This window comes from Perna viridis, chromosome 8 (assembly GCF_037379345.1).
Source record: "Perna viridis isolate PV_CMFRI_1.1 ecotype Kerala chromosome 8, ASM3737934v1, whole genome shotgun sequence".
Lineage (NCBI taxonomy): Eukaryota > Metazoa > Mollusca > Bivalvia > Mytilida > Mytilidae > Perna > Perna viridis.
In genome coordinates this window covers 24,297,637-24,319,180 of record NC_142452.1, presented here as the reverse complement: position 1 = coordinate 24,319,180, position 21,544 = coordinate 24,297,637, and the positions used below count along the sequence as shown (strand labels likewise).

The 21,544-nt window shown below is 31.9% G+C and overlaps 5 non-coding genes across 5 annotated transcripts; all 5 read right to left on the bottom strand.

Annotated features, from left to right (window-relative positions):
• Nucleotides 1-953: 953 nt before the first annotated feature.
• Nucleotides 954-1,037, bottom strand: Trnal-cag (transfer RNA leucine (anticodon CAG)). Its single transcript has one exon. It is a non-coding gene; the product is annotated as a tRNA-Leu (tRNA).
• Nucleotides 1,038-7,933: 6,896 nt separating this feature from the next.
• Trnal-cag (transfer RNA leucine (anticodon CAG)) lies at nucleotides 7,934-8,017 on the bottom strand. The gene has a single exon. It is a non-coding gene; the product is annotated as a tRNA-Leu (tRNA).
• A 479-nt stretch (nucleotides 8,018-8,496) lies between these two features.
• Trnal-cag (transfer RNA leucine (anticodon CAG)) lies at nucleotides 8,497-8,580 on the bottom strand. Its single transcript has one exon. It is a non-coding gene; the product is annotated as a tRNA-Leu (tRNA).
• A 477-nt stretch (nucleotides 8,581-9,057) lies between these two features.
• Nucleotides 9,058-9,141, bottom strand: Trnal-cag (transfer RNA leucine (anticodon CAG)). The gene has a single exon. It is a non-coding gene; the product is annotated as a tRNA-Leu (tRNA).
• Nucleotides 9,142-15,636: 6,495 nt separating this feature from the next.
• On the bottom strand, nucleotides 15,637-15,720 carry Trnal-cag (transfer RNA leucine (anticodon CAG)). The gene has a single exon. It is a non-coding gene; the product is annotated as a tRNA-Leu (tRNA).
• Between the last annotated feature and the right edge of the window lie 5,824 nt (nucleotides 15,721-21,544).

Here is a 21,544-nt window from a genome sequence, read left to right as displayed (position 1 = left end):
TTTTCTCTTTTGCAATTTTCTTACTGAAAACTTGAGAGAATTTCTTAATTCTAAACTTTAAATTATCCCACCAAATTAAAACATCATCATCAAAAAGAATACATTCCTTACTATCATTGATAATATTCAAAACAGTTGATACAAACTCATTATTATCTAACAATGTATTATTAAAAATCCACACACCCGGGCCTCTTTCTACATCATCAAAAACTATTCTCATTTCAACAAAAGAATGATCACTTAAAGTAGTGTCTTTGTAATTTATATGTTGTACAAAACTTGACAAATTTCTAGAAATGAGAAAATAATCCAATCTTGATTGTTGTAAATAAAAATCACTTACTCGTTTCCATGAAAACGTTCTAACACAAGGATTTCTACATCTCCATACATCGTATACATTGTTATCTGTCATTAAATTACATAATAAGTTATAACTCATATCATTCCTTAGACCACTCGGCCATCCTGACATTGTGACAAAAGTGGCGAAATTAAAGTCCTTTATTTCTTCGGCAATTTTGAACATTATTGTATAAAAGTTCTTACCAATTACATATAAATTATCTTATATACAGTTTCTGTGCTTCTCGAATATTCCGATCTCCTATCTGTAAAAAGGCGGGAAAATATTTCTTTCCAGAAACAAAACTTCAAATGATTAAGCAATTTTTTGAAAAGGTTTTTTTAAAAAGATAACATTGTTCTCCGCAATATCCATTGATTTCATGAAAACACAGGAAACAGTAAACTGTATTTTTCCAATGTTAAAAGCACGGTATTCTCTTGGATGTTGATTGCAAATTGTAGTATCAAAATGACTTTTCCCAGAGTTACCTTTGGATGGAAAAGACTTTCACTTTATCCATGTATGATTAAGGGTACTTCTAAATCGGTTTTCGAAATGAATGAAGAAAGTATACTTGTAAAATGTTACCAAAAATAAGGTATGTCAGAAGTGGGATTCGAACCCACGCCTGGAGAACCAGACTGCGACCTGAACGCAGCGCCTTAGACCACTCGGCCATCCTGACATTGTGACAAAAGTGGCGAAATTAAAGTCCTTTATTTCTTCGGCAATTTTGAACATTTTTTGTATAAAAGTTCTTACCATTACATATAAATTATCTTATATACAGTTTCTGTGCTTCTCGAATATTCCGATCTCCTATCTGTAAAAAGGCGGGAAAAATATTTCTTTCCAAAAACAAAACTTCAAATGATTAAGTAATTTTTTGAAAAGGTTTTTTTAAAAAGATAACATTGTTCTCCGCAATATCCATTGATTTCATGAAAACACAGGAAACAGTAAACTGTATTTTTCCAATGTTAAAAGCACGGTATTCTCTTGGATGTTGATTGCAAATTGTAGTATCAAAATGACTTTTCCCAGAGTTACCTTTGGATGGAAAAGACTTTCACTTTATCCATGTATGATTAAGGGTACTTCTAAATCGGTTTTCGAAATGAATGAAGAAAGTATACTTGTAAAATGTTACCTAAAATAAGGTATGTCAGAAGTGGGATTCGAACCCACGCCTGGAGAACCAGACTGCGACCTGAACGCAGCGCCTTTTTTTTTTATCTTTATTAAAATAAGTCATCATCATGTTCACAAATAAAAACATTATTATATCACAATAATCTGAAATATCACAGTTAATCTTTCACATATTATATGTTAAACATTAATACATTCTCAGTCTTTTCCAAAAGCGGATTGTACATTAAAAATCGTTTTTCAAAAACTCTACTTAATATCTTATTCTGACTCATGTACATATGGAAGTAATAAATATAATGCTTAAAGGTAAATTGAAAAAACTGGATCAAATTGACATTTGTTTGACCATTCATCACAAGATTTCTTCTTCTATAGATACAAAATCTCACTGTTGACATGAGGAAATTAACAAACACATCATTTACTCCTTTCATTGACCAGCGTAAACCTAAGAAAAGAAGTTGGTCACTCTCAACTAGGCTTATTCGATCGGAATCACAATTTTCAAAACATTTTGTCAATAGTAATGAAATATAATCAAGAAATTCATCTAACTCATCACATTCTAAAAATAAATGTAAAATGTTTTCTGGTTTTTGTCCACATACATCACAAATATCACTATCAGATAACCCAATTTTCTGTAGTTTAACTTTGGTATACAAAGTACCATGTAAAAGCTTAAAATCTAATTCTATCATATTAGCAGGTTTCCAGTACATATTCAAATATTTCCAGATTGGAACTAAATCAACATCTTCAATATTAAAAATTGTTTTCCACATGAGAGTACCAATAGGTTTTTCAGTACATTGACCAATCACACAGTTATACAATGTCTTTGATGTACAACTAGTTAATGCACATAATACATTTCCATACTCAATTAGTATGTCAATAGTCCTCCGAACATTTCTTCTATGAAGTTCTGTATTAACAGTTCGTTTCCATTCCTCTGGAATAGCACATATTAATTTATAATATCTATCAACAATTCTGTCAATATCATAGTTTTCACATACATTTTGAATAATTTCTACAATGGCATTAGCTGGCAAAAACCCAGGTTTTACTTCATAACAAATGTCTTTCACAGATACAATACCAGCTAAAATAAAATCCTTGTAAACAATTATTTTGTTATCACTAAGTATTCTAGGATTACTAAAAAGAGGCTGGTCATAAATGTTCTCAATACTTAAATCAAAATGTATCTTATCTTTTAAAAAATACATAGCTTGAAACATTTCTTGATACACAACAGGAATATGACGCAACTCACAATTAGGTACTTTCATATACAATATATTCATCTCTATTCCCATATCATATATCTTGGAAGCAAAATATCTAAAAGTATGTTTCCACAACACATTATAATGTTCATCTATTAACCTACCTAAAAACTTTAATCTAAAAGCAAACATTTTACAATTCATATCAGATAATTGTAAACCACCATTATCTTTCGAGTCAATAATACTCTTATATTTTACAAGATGTGTCTTTTGACTCCAGATAAAATTGACACATAATCTGGTCACCTCTTTGTTAACCCAATCAGGTAAAGGTATCACAAACAAAGCATACCAAAATTTTGACATCATTAATGAATTTATAACAGTAACTCTACCTTGTATTGTTAAATGTCTTTGTGACCACATGTACAATAAACGCTTTAATTTGTCAATTTTTGATTTCCAATTCAGCTGAATTATATTTTCACAAATTTTTAAACCATACTCAGTTTTTTCTACATCAGATAGCAAACCACTACCAATACATAAAATTTCTGATTTCTGTCTATTAATTTTTGCACCACTTACTCTACCATACAATTCAAATTCATCAAATGTTGCACATTTAGATTTTTTATTACAAACAGACAAAGTAGTATCATCAGCATGTTGATATATTAATCCAGATTTGTCACTATTTGGAATACTTATACCTTGAATATCATTATTCTGTACAATTCTACTATGTAAAGGTTCAGCAGCAAGTACATACAACAGAGCACTAATTGGACATCCTTGTCGTATTCCATTTTTCACATAAAAATATTTTGATAGAAATCCATTACATTTTACAGAACTACTTATTCCTTTATAAAATATTTCTATCCACTTTACAAACCTATCACCAAAACCAAATTTCTTTAAAACTTGTAATAAATAAAAATGACTAACTCTATCAAAGGCTTTTTCCTGATCAATTTTAACAATGTAACCTTCAAGTTCATCTTGTTCCACAAGTTCAATGATATCTCTCACATTTGCTATATTATTACTAATATCTCGTCCTAAAATACAATATGTTTGATTTTCAGAAATAATTTTAGGTAAAATATGCTTAAATCTATTGGCCATCACTCTTGCTAATATCTTATAATCTACCTGCAGTAGAGATATAGGCCTATAATTTTTAATAGATTTTTTGTCACCTTTGTTTTTGTAAAAAAACACTTAGAACACCACATTTCATGGATCTACACAATTCACCTTCTTGTTCAATGGTTTTGAATAATAGTAATAAAATATCTTACAACTCATCATAAAATGTACAATAAAACTCTACAGTCAGTCCATCTGATCCTGGACTTTTATTTTTTGACATTTCTAAAATAGCCTTATGAATTTCTTCAGGAAATATATCAGCATCACAAGACAAACAATCATCATCTTCAACTTTTTTATCTAGACATGCTAAAAATTCATCAATTCTATCTATATCAATATTAACAGAAGAGTATAAATTGCTATAAAAATCATATTGCAATTGTAAAATACTATCAGTATCTGACACAATTTTATTGTCAGGAGTTAACAACTCCTTAATTGAACAATTTTCTTGTTTATACTTCTCTAAATTTAAAAAGTATTTAGTATTCTTGTCAGATTCAACTGCCCATATAGCTTTAGATCTGAGAATAGCACCTTTACATTTTTCACTCTCATACTCTGATAGTTCTAATTTAATACTCTCAAGTTTTGTTACATCAATAACTTCACCATTGGCAGCCCTATTACATATATTATCTATAAGATTTTGTAATCTATAATACTCTCTTTTCTTTTCTCTAGCTAATTTAGATGACAATATCTGAGAAAATTTCTTTATCTTATATTTCAAATTATCCCACCATATTACAATATCTCTAGTATACAATTCATTTTCTTTTTCATTCACGATCATTTCTCTAATTTTTCTAACATATTCATCATTAAGTAACAGAGTATTGTTCAAAACCCATAGTCCAGGACCTCTTTCAACATTATTACAATTTAAATTCATAATTACAAAACTATGATCACTCAGTGATGTAACATTGTAGTAAACATTTTGTACAAAAGAAGACAACGCTCTACTGATTAAAAAATAATCTATTCTAGATTGTTGTAGTTCCCCATTTGATACTCTTTTCCAAGAAAACAATCTTGAATACATATTTCGAGCCCTCCATACGTCATATAAATGACTACTTTCTATAATTTGGCACAATTTTCTACATGGTTCATCAACAAGATGCTTTGTTTTACTGCCTCTATCAAGATTAGAAGGAGTAGTATTAAAATCACCACCAACAATAACATTTTCTAAAGAATCAATGTAAGTTTGCACATACTGAAAAAACTTAACACGTTCTGCGTTAATGTTTGGTGCATATACAAAATTAAATTAAACACAATATTATTTTCAGTATATTTTACATGTATAAATCTACCTTCAATATCTTTATGAACAAATGTTACTCTATTTTTGTCATAATTACTAACAAGTATGGCTACACCCTGTCTACTGTTATGTCCATTACTATAATATATATCGCCATTAAACAAGTGTTTAACACCATTTATATAATCATCACTCCAAAACGTTTCTTGTAAAAATACAATACCAAATCTTCTATCATCAATAACACTTACAAGTCTTTCAAAGTTATGTATGGATTTCAGCCCATTACAATCAAAAGAACATATAAGTACCATTACAAAAACAAAAGCATATAGTTTATATATAATCTTATCCATCATCTTAAAGTTCAGTTTTTTTCATTAGATTTTCTACAATGTTTCCCATTAAGATTGGGAGTCACTTTAATTCTACCCCTTCTTTCTAATTTTCTTTCTAATTGCTTTTCTTTTTTCCTCTTTTTCTTTAAGTCTTTACTACTCAAAGAAAATTGATCACTAGTATCAGGAGTACTCTGTGATTCCTCATCAGAGCACCCCGAATATAAAATATCAGATGCACCTTCTGCGGTGACTTCTTCGTCACCAACTAAGGTGCTTGCTGCCTCAGCACTATCTACAAAATTAGCAATCTGGTCTAAAAAATCTATTTCACCAGAAGAAATATCTTCATCTTGTATTTTAATCTTTTTACCATCCTTTCCCTCTTTACATAGACGTGATGCCTCATTCTTATAACTGTCAGAGTCATCTTCATCATTCGCATCCCTTTCCTCACTACTATAATCGTTTTCACTAGATGAAACATCCAGTTTTCTCTTTCTGTTATCACCACCAACTTCCATTTGTTCATCTTTGTCATCAACACCAGACTCTGAAAAAAACCTCACTACTCAAATGAGACTCTTCAACCACTGCTTCTTTCACCAGAGTAGTATCCACTTCATCATTAGTGGACACCTCGGAATTTAAGTTTTCAACTTCATCATCTTTTTCTTGTGAACTAGTACTATCACACGAACAAGGATGACTATTGCAGTCCTGGCAAGGACAAACACAAGGTTCACTTCTACAAAGTGAACACAAATTACTTTTCAAATTGCATTGACATGGCTCAGTTTCGCAAACATAACAAGCGCATGTACATGTAGTTTGTCCACACACTGAACATTTGCAATTTGCAAAAGAATAAACCACAATCGTTGCAGCCAACCGTCGTCGGGGGATACGGATTTCTACGCAAAAACCCATTTACACAAACGCACAATTTTGGAAAACGCTTACATCTGTCACATTTGTCAGCCTTACAATCCTTAAGTATATGTCCTCTATTGCCACAGCCATTGCACTCAATGTAAGGGCATTCTTTGCGCATATGATCAGGTGAAAAACACTCTGAACACACTTTAGCTTGATTGTTATGTTTTACTCGGAAATATCGAGTGGTAGAACCTACTCTAAACGGCATTGTCCATGGTAATGCAGAGATTCCCTGTGGAAATTTGCATTTCACAATTCTAGTGCCATCGGCAACTTGTGTTCCAGGGGCTGTTTTTCTATAAACTGGAGACACTACGGAAATTCCTTTGCTAGTTAACTTCATTGTAATGGCATCATCCTCGATAAATGCAGGGAGTTTCATAAATGAAACTATAACAACATCAGAAAATAATAGGTTCACACGGTATCTGCGACCTGCTATATCAATACCATCAGCTAATTTAAAAGCGTTTTCTTGTGTATTCATCGTAATATCATAGCATTCGGAATCATTTTTCACCACTGCTAATACAGTATTGATTCCAGTAACATTCTCAATAGACTCTATGATAATCCTCTCACCGCGTATATTAGTATCTATTCCTTCAATGCGGAACGTACACTCTTTGAGATATCTCCTATTTTCATGAACATAAGTTCCCTTCCTTCCAAAAGAATTATTCCCATTCTTTCTTCCGGAATTCATTCCAACTCCAGAACTTCCCAGTGCGTTGGTCCGAGAATCGTTCATTTGGCTTTCAGACATATTGTGAAAAACAAATCAAACACACCGCAAACCCCCCTTTTTCCTGCGCGTAAAAGGCAGGAAAGGGGGAATATACGAAGTGTTCGTGCACAAATAACAATGAATATGAGTTCTTTACATCAATAATTACTAGCAGAAACAGTTCATCAATTCAAAATTTGGCGTTAGACTCACCAAAACATCAAATCATCGGGAGCTCCAGGAATGTAAACATACATACGGTACATCCAAAGACCGACCCAAGTGGCGAAATGAAAGTCCTTTATTTCTTCGGCAATTTTGAACATTTTTTGTGTAAAAGTTCTTACCAATTACATATAAATTATCTTATATACAGTTTCTGTGCTTCTCGAATATTCCGATCACCTATCTGTAAAAAGGCGGGAAAAATATTTCTTTCCAAAAACAAAACTTCAAAAGATTAAGCAATTGTTTGAAAAAGCTTTTTTAAAAGAAAACATTGTTCTCCGCAATATCCATTGATTTCATGAAAACACAGGAAACAGTAAACTGTATTTTTCCAATGTTAAAAGCACGGTATTCTCTTGGATGTCGATTGCAAATTGTAGTATCAAAATGACTTATCCCAGAATTACCTTTGGATGGAAAAGACTTTCACTTATCCATGTATGATTAAGAGTACTTCTAAATCGGATTTCGAAATGAATGAAGAAAGTATACTTGTAAAATGTTACCAAAAATAAGGTATGTCAGAAGTGGGATTCGAACCCACGCCTGGAGAACCAGACTGCGACCTGAACGCAGCGCCTTAGACCACTCGGCCATCCTGACATTGTGACAAAAGTGGCGAAATTAAAGTCCTTTATTTCTTCGGCAATTTTGAACATTTTTTGTATAAAAGTTCTTACCAATTACATATATATTATCTTATATACAGTTTCTGTGCTTCTCGAATATTCCGATCACCTATCTGTAAAAAGGCGGGAAAAATATTTCTTTCCAGAAACAAAACTTCAAATGATTAAGCAATTTTTTGAAAAGGTTTTTTTAAAAAGATAACATTGTTCTCCGCAATATCCATTGATTTCATGAAAACACAGGAAACAGTAAACTGTATTTTTCCAATGTTAAAAGCACGGTATTCTCTTGGATGTTGATTGCAAATTGTAGTATCAAAATGACTTTTCCCAGAGTTACCTTTGGATGGAAAAGACTTTCACTTTATCCATGTATGATTAAGGGTACTTCTAAATCGGTTTTCGAAATGAATGAAGAAAGTATACTTGTAAAATGTTACCAAAAATAAGGTATGTCAGAAGTGGGATTCGAACCCACGCCTGGAGAACCAGACTGCGACCTGAACGCAGCGCCTTAGACCACTCGGCCATCCTGACATTGTGACAAAAGTGGCGAAATTAAAGTCCTTTATTTCTTCGGCAATTTTGAACATTTTTTGTATAAAAGTTCTTACCAATTACATATATATTATCTTATATACAGTTTCTGTGCTTCTCGAATATTCCGATCACCTATCTGTAAAAAGGCGGGAAAAATATTTCTTTCCAAAAACAAAACTTCAAAAGATTAAGCAATTGTTTGAAAAAGCTTTTTTAAAAGAAAACATTGTTCTCCGCAATATCCATTGATTTCATGAAAACACAGGAAACAGTAAACTGTATTTTTCCAATGTTAAAAGCACGGTATTCTCTTGGATGTCGATTGCAAATTGTAGTATCAAAATGACTTATCCCAGAATTACCTTTGGATGGAAAAGACTTTCACTTATCCATGTATGATTAAGAGTACTTCTAAATCGGATTTCGAAATGAATGAAGAAAGTATACTTGTAAAATGTTACCAAAAATAAGGTATGTCAGAAGTGGGATTCGAACCCACGCCTGGAGAACCAGACTGCGACCTGAACGCAGCGCCTTAGACCACTCGGCCATCCTGACATTGTGACAAAAGTGGCGAAATTAAAGTCCTTTATTTCTTCGGCAATTTTGAACATTTTTTGTATAAAAGTTCTTACCAATTACATATATATTATCTTATATACAGTTTCTGTGCTTCTCGAATATTCCGATCACCTATCTGTAAAAAGGCGGGAAAAATATTTCTTTCCAAAAACAAAACTTCAAAAGATTAAGCAATTGTTTGAAAAAGCTTTTTTAAAAGAAAACATTGTTCTCCGCAATATCCATTGATTTCATGAAAACACAGGAAACAGTAAACTGTATTTTTCCAATGTTAAAAGCACGGTATTCTCTTGGATGTCGATTGCAAATTGTAGTATCAAAATGACTTATCCCAGAATTACCTTTGGATGGAAAAGACTTTCACTTATCCATGTATGATTAAGGGTACTTCTAAATCGGTTTTCGAAATGAATGAAGAAAGTATACTTGTAAAATGTTACCAAAAATAAGGTATGTCAGAAGTGGGATTCGAACCCACGCCTGGAGAACCAGACTGCGACCTGAACGCAGCGCCTTATTTTTTTTTATCTTGATAAAATTTTATTCACAGTAAAACATCATATAAAAGAATTATTGGGCTAGTCTCCCAATAATTCACATATCACAGATCACAAATTGTCCTTAAATTACATTGACAGTATATATATGAATAAATATATTTAAAAGTCTATCACAACATTATCATCAGAGATGCGCAGAACAGGATTGTCATTCAAGTAATATTTTTGAAACAAAGAAAAGTTCTTTTTCTGTATATAATACATGTAAGCATAATTAACATACTTTTGAAGAACAGATTTAAAATAAGAAATAATGTGCAAAACTTTCTCATCTTTCATGACTAAATTTCTTCTCTTTACAACACAAAACCTTCTAACAGATAAAGCAGTATTAACAAAATAAAAGTTAACTTTTTTATCTTTCTTGAGTAGACCGAAATAACATAGAAAATTAAAGTCTAACATATTGATAAAGCTAGCTGAACTATTACACAATATATTATGTAAAAAGTCTTTAAAAAAGTTATTGAATCGAGTCAAACATCTACACGAAATTATAAGATGTTCTAAGTCCTCATGCATATCATCACAAACTGGACACAATGAATCATCAGTAATGCGACATCTCAATAACCTCTCCTTAGTAAATAAAACTCTATGAAATATTTTAAATGATAACTCAATCCAATCACTTGGTAAAAATGGAAAGTTCAAAATTGTTTGGACTTTTTGAGTATCAAAATCAGAACACATCTCACACCAATATTTGACAGCATTTGGTTCTTTTGATAATGATTTCAACAACATAGAATAAAAAAACTTTGTTGTACTAGGAAAAGAGTACTTTCTATTATTAACATTACATTCTATATTCAAACTGAGATATCTACGAACATTTTCATTATTTTCTATTAAAATTTTACATTCATCAGGAATACATTGTTTTATACATTGTACTACCTTAATAATCTTAGCAGCAGATACCTGTGGAAACTTTTCAGAAACAATATCTTGAACAAACTCATCTCTCATGAATCCCTTTTTACATTCAAATGCTAAATCTTTCACTTTAATAATGCCTGCATCTATAAAAGTCTTGATATACAGCATATTACCATTATTAGTAATCAAAGGATTATTGAACAGAGGCAGGTCAAATACATTATTCAAATTGATATCAATTTCAATATAATCACGTATCTTTCCCCAAGCAAACAGCATACATTTATAAAAATCAGGTAAATTCCCCAACTGTCTCTGCTTAAATTGACAGAACAAAATCTCAATACCAATTTTCATATCTTGTACTTTGGAAAAGAAATAAGTACAAAGATGCTTCCAAACAGCACAATACTCTACATCTAACAAACGACTTAAAAATTTAAGTCTAAAAGCATACATCTTATGTAAAATTTCTGGAAAGTTCAAACCTCCATCTAGTATTCTATTAATAACAACATCATAAGCAACCAAAGATGGTTTATCATTCCACAAAAACCCGATGCACAATTTCTTTATATCTAAATAGTATTTTTCTGGTATATTAACTACCATCAGAGTATACCAAAGTTTGCTCATTAAAAGAGTATGTATCACAGTTACTCTACCATGTATTGACAATTGTCTTATTTTCCAAAGATTCAGTATTTTTGAAATAGACTGCACTTTGCATTCCCAATTCAGACTATCACATAACTTTTTATCCTTGCCAATCCATATGCCTAAAAGCTGTAAAACCCCATCACACTCTTTAATTTTCCAAGCATCTAAATCATTTTTTGATATTTTTCCAGTACCCAATGCCAAAATTTCAGATTTATCTTTATTTAATTTTGCCCCAGATGCTTGTTCATACAATTGTAAAACATTAAATGATTCAGTTACTGAATTTTTGTCAGACAATATCAATGTAGTGTCATCAGCATGTGAAAATATTTTTTCTTCAATATTCACAACAGGAATGTTAATACCTTGAATCCTATCATTCCTTTTGATCATTATACTTAAAGGTTCAGCAACTAAAACATACAATAAAGCAGATATTGGGCAACCTTGTTTAACAGAGTTTGCCAATGGAAAATATTTGGATAGGAAACCATTGCACTTGACAGTACTAAAAATATCTGTATAAAAATTTTTTATCCAAGATATAAATCTCTCCCCAAAACCAAATTTTTGTAAAACCGAAAAAAGATATTCATGCCCAACCCTGTCAAAAGCCTTTTCCTGATCTAACTTTAACAAATAACATTCTAGATTATCCATTTCAACCAAGTCAATTATGTCTCTTACAGTAACAGTAGTATCAGAGATGTCTTTACCTATTATACAACAACTCTGAGTTGGTGAAATAATCTTTGGAAGTACAAATTTAAACTTATTTGCCATGACTCTTGCTAATATTTTATAATCTACATTCAATAAACTGATAGGTCTAAATTTTTTCAAGTCAGTTTTGTCACCTCTATTTTTATAAATTAGGTCAATCATTCCATACCTCATAGACCTAGATAAAACTTTATTCTCTTCAACTGTATCATAAATATATTTCAAAACATCTTTCAACTCATTAAAAAAATATAAATAAAACTCCACCGTGAGTCCACCAGGACCAGGTGTTTTTCCTTGTTTCATACCTTTTATAGAGGTTTTTATTTCTTCAATATTAATTTCCTCATCACATTTTTCAACATCACAAACGTCAACATTGACGTTAATACAATCTAACATTTTATCAATTGCTTCATAATCAGTTTGTACACAAGAAAATAGCCTTTTATAAAAACTATAAATAACATCTAAAATTTCAGCAGTTTCACTGACAACATTACCATCACAATTTTTTAAACCATTTATCATATTTCTATTCTGTCTATGTTTCTCTAAATTCAAAAAATAGGTTGTATTTTTATCACTTTCTAATGAATATTGACATTTGGATCTTATAACAGCACCATTACATCTATGTTTTTCTAAACTTTCAAGTTCCTCTTTCAACTCTAAATATTTGACATGATCTATATCATTACCACAAGCAGCCTTTATTGACAATTCTTGTAACTTATTCTGTATTTTATAATAATCTCTATATAACTCTCTCTGTTTTTCTTTACCATAGAGTTGACTTGTTTTCTTGATTTTATATTTCAAATTATCCCAACAAATTAATGGATGTGAAAAATAAAAATCTGAACCAATTTCATCAAGTAAGATATTTCTAATTTTTTCAACAAAAAAATCATCACTCAATAAGGACTTGTTAAAAATCCAAACACCAGGTCCTTTTTCAACTTCAGAAAAATCTAATTTCATACTAACAATAGAATGATCACTGAAAGATGTATCATTGTAAAAAACATTCTTTATAAATGGTTTTAAATTACAAGAAACTAAAAAAATAATCAATTCTACTTTGAGTTAAAAAACTTTGTACAACTTGTTTTCTTGAAAACATTTTAACACCTACATTTCTATCTCTCCATACATCAGATAAACCTTTTTCATTTATCAATTCAGTCAGACATTTTAAAGATCTGTCAGCATAAAAAACAGTTTTCCCACTTTTGTCTAAAGGGGAAAGAGTGGTATTATAATCACCTGCTATTATAATAAATTCATCTCCATATATTTTACTTTTACAATCATTGAAAAAATTACACTTTTCACTAACATTATTTGGAGCATACAAATTAATTATGTCCAAACTTTTGTCAAGAATTTTACCTTGTATATGAACTAATCTTCCACATACACTCTCACAAACTTTAAAAACATTTTTCAACCTTTTACTTACAAGAATGGCAACCCCTTTCCTATTACAAATGCTATTACTGGCAAAAATCTCACCATCCCATACAGTTTTATCAATTTGAATATCCTCATACAATTTATCAGTCCAAAATGTTTCCTGTAAACAAACAATGTCATATTTTCTTTCAATACATAATGCAAAAATACAATCCCTTTTATTTTTGTCACACAAACCATTACAATTAAGGCTAATGAAGTTAAAAGTAGCCATCACAAAACAAAAGTTCATAACTAATGACACATTCCACTCCATTGTTACTTCATTAATTTATTTTTAACATTTGACAATCTAGCTGCCTTTAAATTAGGCTTAATCTGAAATTTATTTCGCCTTTTGATACCCAAGTAGGATTTTTTCTTACCCACAACAGTAAACTCATCACCATTCGCCAACTGACAATCACTTGTCAATGAATGAGTGTCCATTTCAAAATCATCCAAAGTATCACAAGTACTATGGCTGACTCCTCCCTGGCTTTTGATTTTATCCTGAGAGGAGACAGTATTTTCTATATTAGATATATGATCAATATCTTTAACATTATTCTCAGATACACCAGAGACATCATTAAATTCAACCAAATTAACATGGCTAACATCTACATTATTAGTAAGATTGTCATGATCGATTTCTGATTCTACTTTTTCTTTATCTTCACCACTTACAATATCTTCAACACCATGAACCATGTCACAAACATCATCTAACACCTCAGAAACGTCATCACCATCCACTTCATGATTCTCTCCATCGTGACTAGCACCGTTACTTTCATCAATACACTGGCTAGCAACACCATTCGGAACATTATCACCATTCGCTATCGGCTCAACAACCGCCTCCACAGTTGTATGGGTAGCATCACCATTAGTGTCAACATGACTGACATCATCACGACAACGGGAATGAACACTACTGACAACATTTTCACGTCTTCTGGTGTTCTGTGCCCATTCGTCATCTTCAGAAACATCACTTGAATCATCATTTTCTGTATGAAACATTCTGTCACTTGAATGTTGAATGTCATGATCCTTAAAAATGCCTGAGTAGGAATCAGTTTGGAATTCTGTACATGAATTACCCACGCCTGTCTTCCTCAAGGTTTCACACTTACAGTTCTCCTTCTTGTAAAAGCAGAAAGAACACTTATTTTTCAAGCATTTCCTACTAATATGACCTTGCTCGCCACACTCAAAACACTTGAAATCAGGACAATCTTTATATATGTGGTCCGGGCTAAAACACCCATGGCACACTCTAACTTGATGATTGTGGATCACACGATAGTATGCAGTTTCTTTTTCATTCACTGAGAACTTCATCGAGTAGGGGATGGATTTCATATTAGGTGGAAGTTTTGCCTTAAATACTCTTGTTCCATCATAAATATAGTTTTTCGACTTCATCTTATGTTTTTTAATTGGTGACACCACATCAACTCCAATTTTTGAAAATCTTTCAATGATTTCAGCATCAGTTACATACATACTCAAGTTGAGTATTGAAACATATCTGAAGCTGGATTCTAATTCAGTCACTTTAAATGTTTTACCACTGACTGATAAATCACCAAGAATTGGTTCCATCATCTGCCTCTCTCTAAATACAACTTCATATCCACTGCCGGTCTTTGGCACACATGCTATAACACTTCCTCTACCACATTTCAATTCAATTTCATCAATTACTGAATCAGGTTCTACTTTCCCAGAACTTTCAAGTACACATGAAATTAAAACAGTTTTCTCCTTTGAAAATTCATTTTCAACATTAAAAGACTTTCTATTGGACCTTTCTGGTCCACTTCTTTCAAAGTTCGCCATTAGTTCTTAGATGGATCTCAAGAAAAGAATCGAGCGCACCTTTCCTCCCCCCTTTTCCTGCTACGAAAAAGCAGGAAAAGGGGATATAAAACGAATATTTATATGGAAACTATTATCACTTTAAAGCAAATATGATCTAACAATGTTCAGGAAATATTTACACACAAAAATACGGCGAAGAACTCACCAAACAAAGAAAAATTCTCGGACGACACAATGTTTACATCCTACAGATGATGCATCCAAAAACCGACCATGATTAAGAGTACTTCTAAATCGGTTTTCGAAATGAATGAAGAAAGTATACTTGTAAAATGTTACCAAAAATAAGGTATGTCAGAAGTGGGATTCGAACCCACGCCTGGAGAACCAGACTGCGACCTGAACGCAGCGCCTTAGACCACTCGGCCATCCTGACATTGTGACAAAAGTGGCGAAATTAAAGTCCTTTATTTCTTCGGCAATTTTGAACATTTTTGTATAAAAGTTCTTACCAATTACATATAAATTATCTTATATACAGTTTCTGTGCTTCTCGAATATTCCGATCTCCTATCTGTAAAAAGGCGGGAAAAATATTTCTTTCCAGAAACAAAACTTCAAATGATTAAGCAATTTTTTGAAAAGGTTTTTTTAAAAAGATAACATTGTTCTCCGCAATATCCATTGATTTCATGAAAACACAGGAAACAGTAAACTGTATTTTTCCAATGTTAAAAGCACGGTATTCTCTTGGATGTTGATTGCAAATTGTAGTATCAAAATGACTTTTCCCAGAGTTACCTTTGGATGGAAAAGACTTTCACTTTATCCATGTATGATTAAGGGTACTTCTAAATCGGTTTTCGAAATGAATGAAGAAAGTATACTTGTAAAATGTTACCAAAAATAAGGTATGTCAGAAGTGGGATTCGAACCCACGCCTGGAGAACCAGACTGCGACCTGAACGCAGCGCCTTATTTTTTTTATCATTTATTAAAATTATAATACATACAATACAATAAAAACGGAATCGGACAATCCCCGAAATCCGCTATCACAGTGCTAAATATTAAATACTATAATGTGGAGTTAATCTTGTACACCTGTGAGGGATTCCATCATTGATGTAATTAATCCAATGTCTTTATTTACTTGTATAGTATTGAATGTTGGGTGCAGAAGTTATCAGTGCCGTCTATTGGTTTCATCGTATATAAAAAGTAATACGGAACCAATAGAAGATCCTGTCTATATGCATGCACTATCCAGGGGAGATCACAACTGTGGTCTCATTAAAGTCATAATTACTTAAGTTATTCTTCTTTGTATACTCATACTGAACCATAGCAGCGAGCAATTTTATATAATTTATATAATTTTATATAATTTTATAATCCGGAACCAATAGAAGACCCATAATTACTTAAGTTATTCTTCTTTGTATACTGAACCATAGCAACGGGCAGTTTTGACTTGTACTGTCACCCTGATTCTAAGAAGTTTTGGGGTGTTATCATTAGTCACCTTTTTTAATATGTATATATGACTAAAACCCTTTAGAATTCTTTCAGGTGTTATTATTAGTCACCCTCATAAAGTTACATATGGTACCGTTACATCTTACTCGTAAATTTAATGTGTATACACGGCTAACTTAAATACTCTTTAATATATTTAAGGGTGTTATCATTAGTCACCCTGCTGCAAATGTAAATAATAGATGGAAAACCTCATTTGTACTGTGTTTAAAATATTACAACACACCATTGAAAATATTTCATATGTTCTAAATAACATCGAAATTAATAGTTTTGAAGCCCACTCTTAATATGGATTAACCACAAAGGAGTTACACAACACCGCAAGCCAAACCAACAAAAGTCATTTTCACATGTTATGGCCCGAAATAAACTACAGATAGAATTTTCGATGTTTTCACAGCCTTATGTAATCATTCGTGACCACATTTGCATAAGTATCATTGCATTCATTCAATTGGTTAGAGAGAAAATAGATATAATCTACAGTCCCAAAGTAACTATTAACGTCATTTCTATGTGTTCATACCATTCATGTACGTGTATGTGTAAATTGTAAAGTTATCCATTTTGTTTACTGTACACTGTGTAGATAAAAGACAACGACTACCAATCTACTAAATGCAACAAAGTATATCACCATCGGCCCGCACCAGACTTAGTCGAACCTAACGATAGGTGGCAAGCGCCTCTCTACCGAACAGTAAATAAGTAAATTCCGTGCAGGGCAACGACTAATGTACCAACTAAAATTTAAATAATTAGAACCCCAAAACTGCCAGACTGAAGTCTACCTCCCCAGTAGCTACAGAAATAAAACTACCTTATCATTCTGTATTTTCAATAGTGTGTTGTTTCGTAAAAAATATTTTTCAAAAAACCTCATTTGATTTTTCATCTTATAAAATGAATATGCGTACTACATACTTCTGCATTGTGTACTTAAATAAACGTAAAGTATCCAAGTTTTTACCTTTAAAAACGAGAATATTCCTGACTTTAAAAATGCACAATCTAGCAATACTTAATAAAAAGTTCGAAAAATGAACATTTACTATTTTGGAAGACCTCAAATAGCCAAAATATATCAGTTCGTCATAATTGATCATGTTTACAATATCAGGTGGGACATTAATAAATATGTTATGTAATAAATCTTTCAGGTAATCATGTACTGATTTTAATTTCGTACAAAAAATAAACAGGTGTGCTAAATCCTCAGTACAATACCCGCACGCTTTACATGTATTGGTATCTACCTGACTAAATTTAGACAGTTTATCAAGTGTGAAAATTGCTCTATTAACCAGCCTATAATTCAAACAATGAAGATCTGGACAAAGTCCCACCTGATTGGCTACTGAGTACACTTGTCTAAAATTGATCTATGGAAATTTCGCCGCCCACTTTAACTCAGAGGTCGGTTTTTCAAAGAAAGTAGACATGAAGAGTTTGTATATTTGTTTTGTTACAGCCGTTAATAATGGAATTTCTGCATTATTTTCAAAGCAAAGCATTATTTGTGGGACGCAATTAGCACTGACCGGATTGTTATGTCGGAGCAATATTTTCCATTCGTCAGGAATACAACGCAATATCTTGTTAAAAGCGGATTCGATTGTGTATGGTTTTTCGTCCGGAAATCTACGATGAATAATTTCTACTATCGCATCAGAAGTGAAAAATCCAGGAATGAATTCATAACACACATCCTTAATTTGAATCAAACCGGCTTGTGCAAAGTCGTCAAAAAGAAGCTTCTTACCGTTGTGTGTTATTTTCGGGTTACAAAATATCGGATTACTGTAGGCATGTTGAACTTCGATTTGAAATTTCAACTTGGATTTTATTCTGTAAAAAGCTGCAAACATCTCCTGATAATAAAGAGGCAACCTTTTCAGCTGAGCAGAATTCAAAAATGTGTACACAATATTCTGCTTAAGATTCATGTGATCAATTTTGAAAATAAAATAATCTAGTGTTACTTTCCAAATGGATGTACAATCAGGATCTAAATATTTCCGGAGAAATTTTATCCGGAATGCTTGCATCTTTATAAAAATATCAGGGATATTTAACCCACCGGAAATTTTTTCACCAACTATTTTTAGTTTGATATTTCACTAAATGCGCTTTGTTTTGCCACAGAAACTTCATGACGGCTACTCGAAGTTCATTTTTTACATATTCCGGTAGTGGATAAACTGTGAGAGTATAGTAAAACCGTGATATAATTAACGATGTCAAAACCGTGGCTCGACCGGGTATGTTAAATTTCGTTTTAGCCAGAAAAATAAAATAGTTTTTATTTTCTTAAGCTTGTCTCTCCAGTTGAGGTCGTCACGCGCATTTCGGTTTATACCAACGTAAATGCCTAGCACTTTTGTAACATCTTCACATCTTTGTATTTCTAATTTATTTAGCTCGTTATCAGATAAATTTCCGGACCCGAGACACATAATTTCTGATTTTTGCTTGTTGATTTTCGCACCGGACGCATCACTATAAAGTTTCAAAACATCGAAAACTTAATCTATCGAGTTTTTGTCACTTGCGAAAATATTCGTGTCATCTGCGTGTTGAAATATTCGCGCTTCTCTTTCAGATTTCGGAATTGTTACTCCTCGTATAGTTTGATTTTTTGCTATGGCTTGTCCTAGTGGTTCTGCGGCGAAAACGTACAATAACGCGGAAAGCGGACATCCTTGTTTTATAGAATTTTTAAGCTTAACATACTTGGTCAAGAAGCCATTACATTTGACACTACTGTTAACATTTTTGTAAAATATTTTAATCCACTCTATAAATTTTGGACCAAAGCCAAATTTCTGTAAAACAAGAAAAAGGTAATCATGATCAACTTCATCAAAGGCTTTCTCTTGGTCTACTTTTATCAGATATGCTTCTAAATTATCGTTTTCAATTATTTCTATCAGATCTCGAATACTCGAAGTCGTATCAGCAATATCACGACCTAAAATACAACACGTTTGGCTATTCGATATTAATTTAGGCAGAACGAATTTTAGTCGGTTCGACATGATGCGAGCCATTATTTTGTAATCAACGCATAATAAAGAAATCGGTCTGAAATTCTTTAATGAATTTTTATAGATTAAGGTTATAACCCCATGTCTTATTGATCTAGTCATAATCTGCTCTTCTTGAATAATACTAAATATTTTCATAAAAATATTTTCAAACAAATGATAAAACCTGCAAAAAAATTCCGCAGTTAAACCATCCGGACCCGGCGATTTATTTTTTGTCATACTAAATAGTGCCGTTTTAATTTCGTCGCAAGTAAAATCAGCTTCTAAATTTTTCATATCATTTTCCGGAACTTTTTTGGTAATAAAATCTAAAATCTCATGTGCGCTATTCTTGTTAATGTGCGTACAGGAATACAACTCCTCATAAAAGGACCTCACTTCTTCTAAAATTTGTTCAGTTGTATTTACAATGATACCTTCTTTTGTTTTCAACTCTTTGATAGCATTACTTTTTTGCTTATATTTTTCAAGCTCTAAAAAATACTTAGAATTTGTATCACCTTCAATAGCCCAGTGAGCTTTAGAGCGTAATATAGCTCCTTTGCAGATTATGTCCTCGTGACTTTTAAGTTTTAATTTAATTTCTTCAAATTTATTTATATCAACCTCTTCATCATTTGCCACAGCAAGAGAGAACTTTTCGAATTCTCTTTGAATTTTAAAATATTCCGATCTTTCGGCACGCTTTTTATCTTTTGAAACTACTTTAGATAGTTGTTTAATCTTAAATTTTAAATTATCATACCAAATCAGTGGCTCGTCATCATATTGTCTACACTGTTTTTCAGTTTCTATTAATTTCTCAATTTTTAAAACAAACTCTTCATCATTTAACAGTGTGTTATTAAACACCCATAATCCTGGACCTCTCTCAACTTCACAAAATTCTATATTTAAAACTACTAAAGAATGATCACTGAAAGTGCTGTGTTTATGATAAATATTTTTGACAAAAACAGAAAAAGATTTTGGAATAAAGATGAAGTCAATCCTACTCTGAATGAGAATATTTTGAACCACTCGGCGCCAAGAGTACACTCGAGCATTTGGATTCCTTGAGCGCCATACATCATAAAGGTTGAAATTGTCACAAAATTTACTAATAGATTTATAAGCTTTGTCTACAGTGTGTTGTGATCTGCCACACCTATCAAGTGTTGACATAGATGTATTCAAATCCCCCAACAGAATGACATTTTCGGGGTCAGATAAATTATCTAATATGCTGTCAAAAAACTTGCTCCTCTCAAGGACTAAATTAGGAGCACAACAATGTCAAAAACTTTGTCATCCTGGTGAAGCTGTATTTGAATACACCTACCATCGAAACCCTGTATATATTTTACTTCATTTTCTATTTTTTTGCTTATTAAAAAGGCTACACCTTGTCTGTGAATATCACTACATGAATGAAATATTTGACAACTCCAGAACTTAGACAAATTATCAATTAAATCTTCTGACCAAAAAGTTTCTTGTAACCCTACAACATCATAATAATTTTCAGAACAGTAAGTACATAACTGCTGAAATTTTGACAAGTCTCGAAGACCATTTACATTGAAAGAAACAATACTTATCATCTGAAAGATAATAATAAATTGAAAAAGATTGAATCGGATGAATTTGATTCTGTTAATTTGTTTCTTGGATCCTTTCTTATCTTTT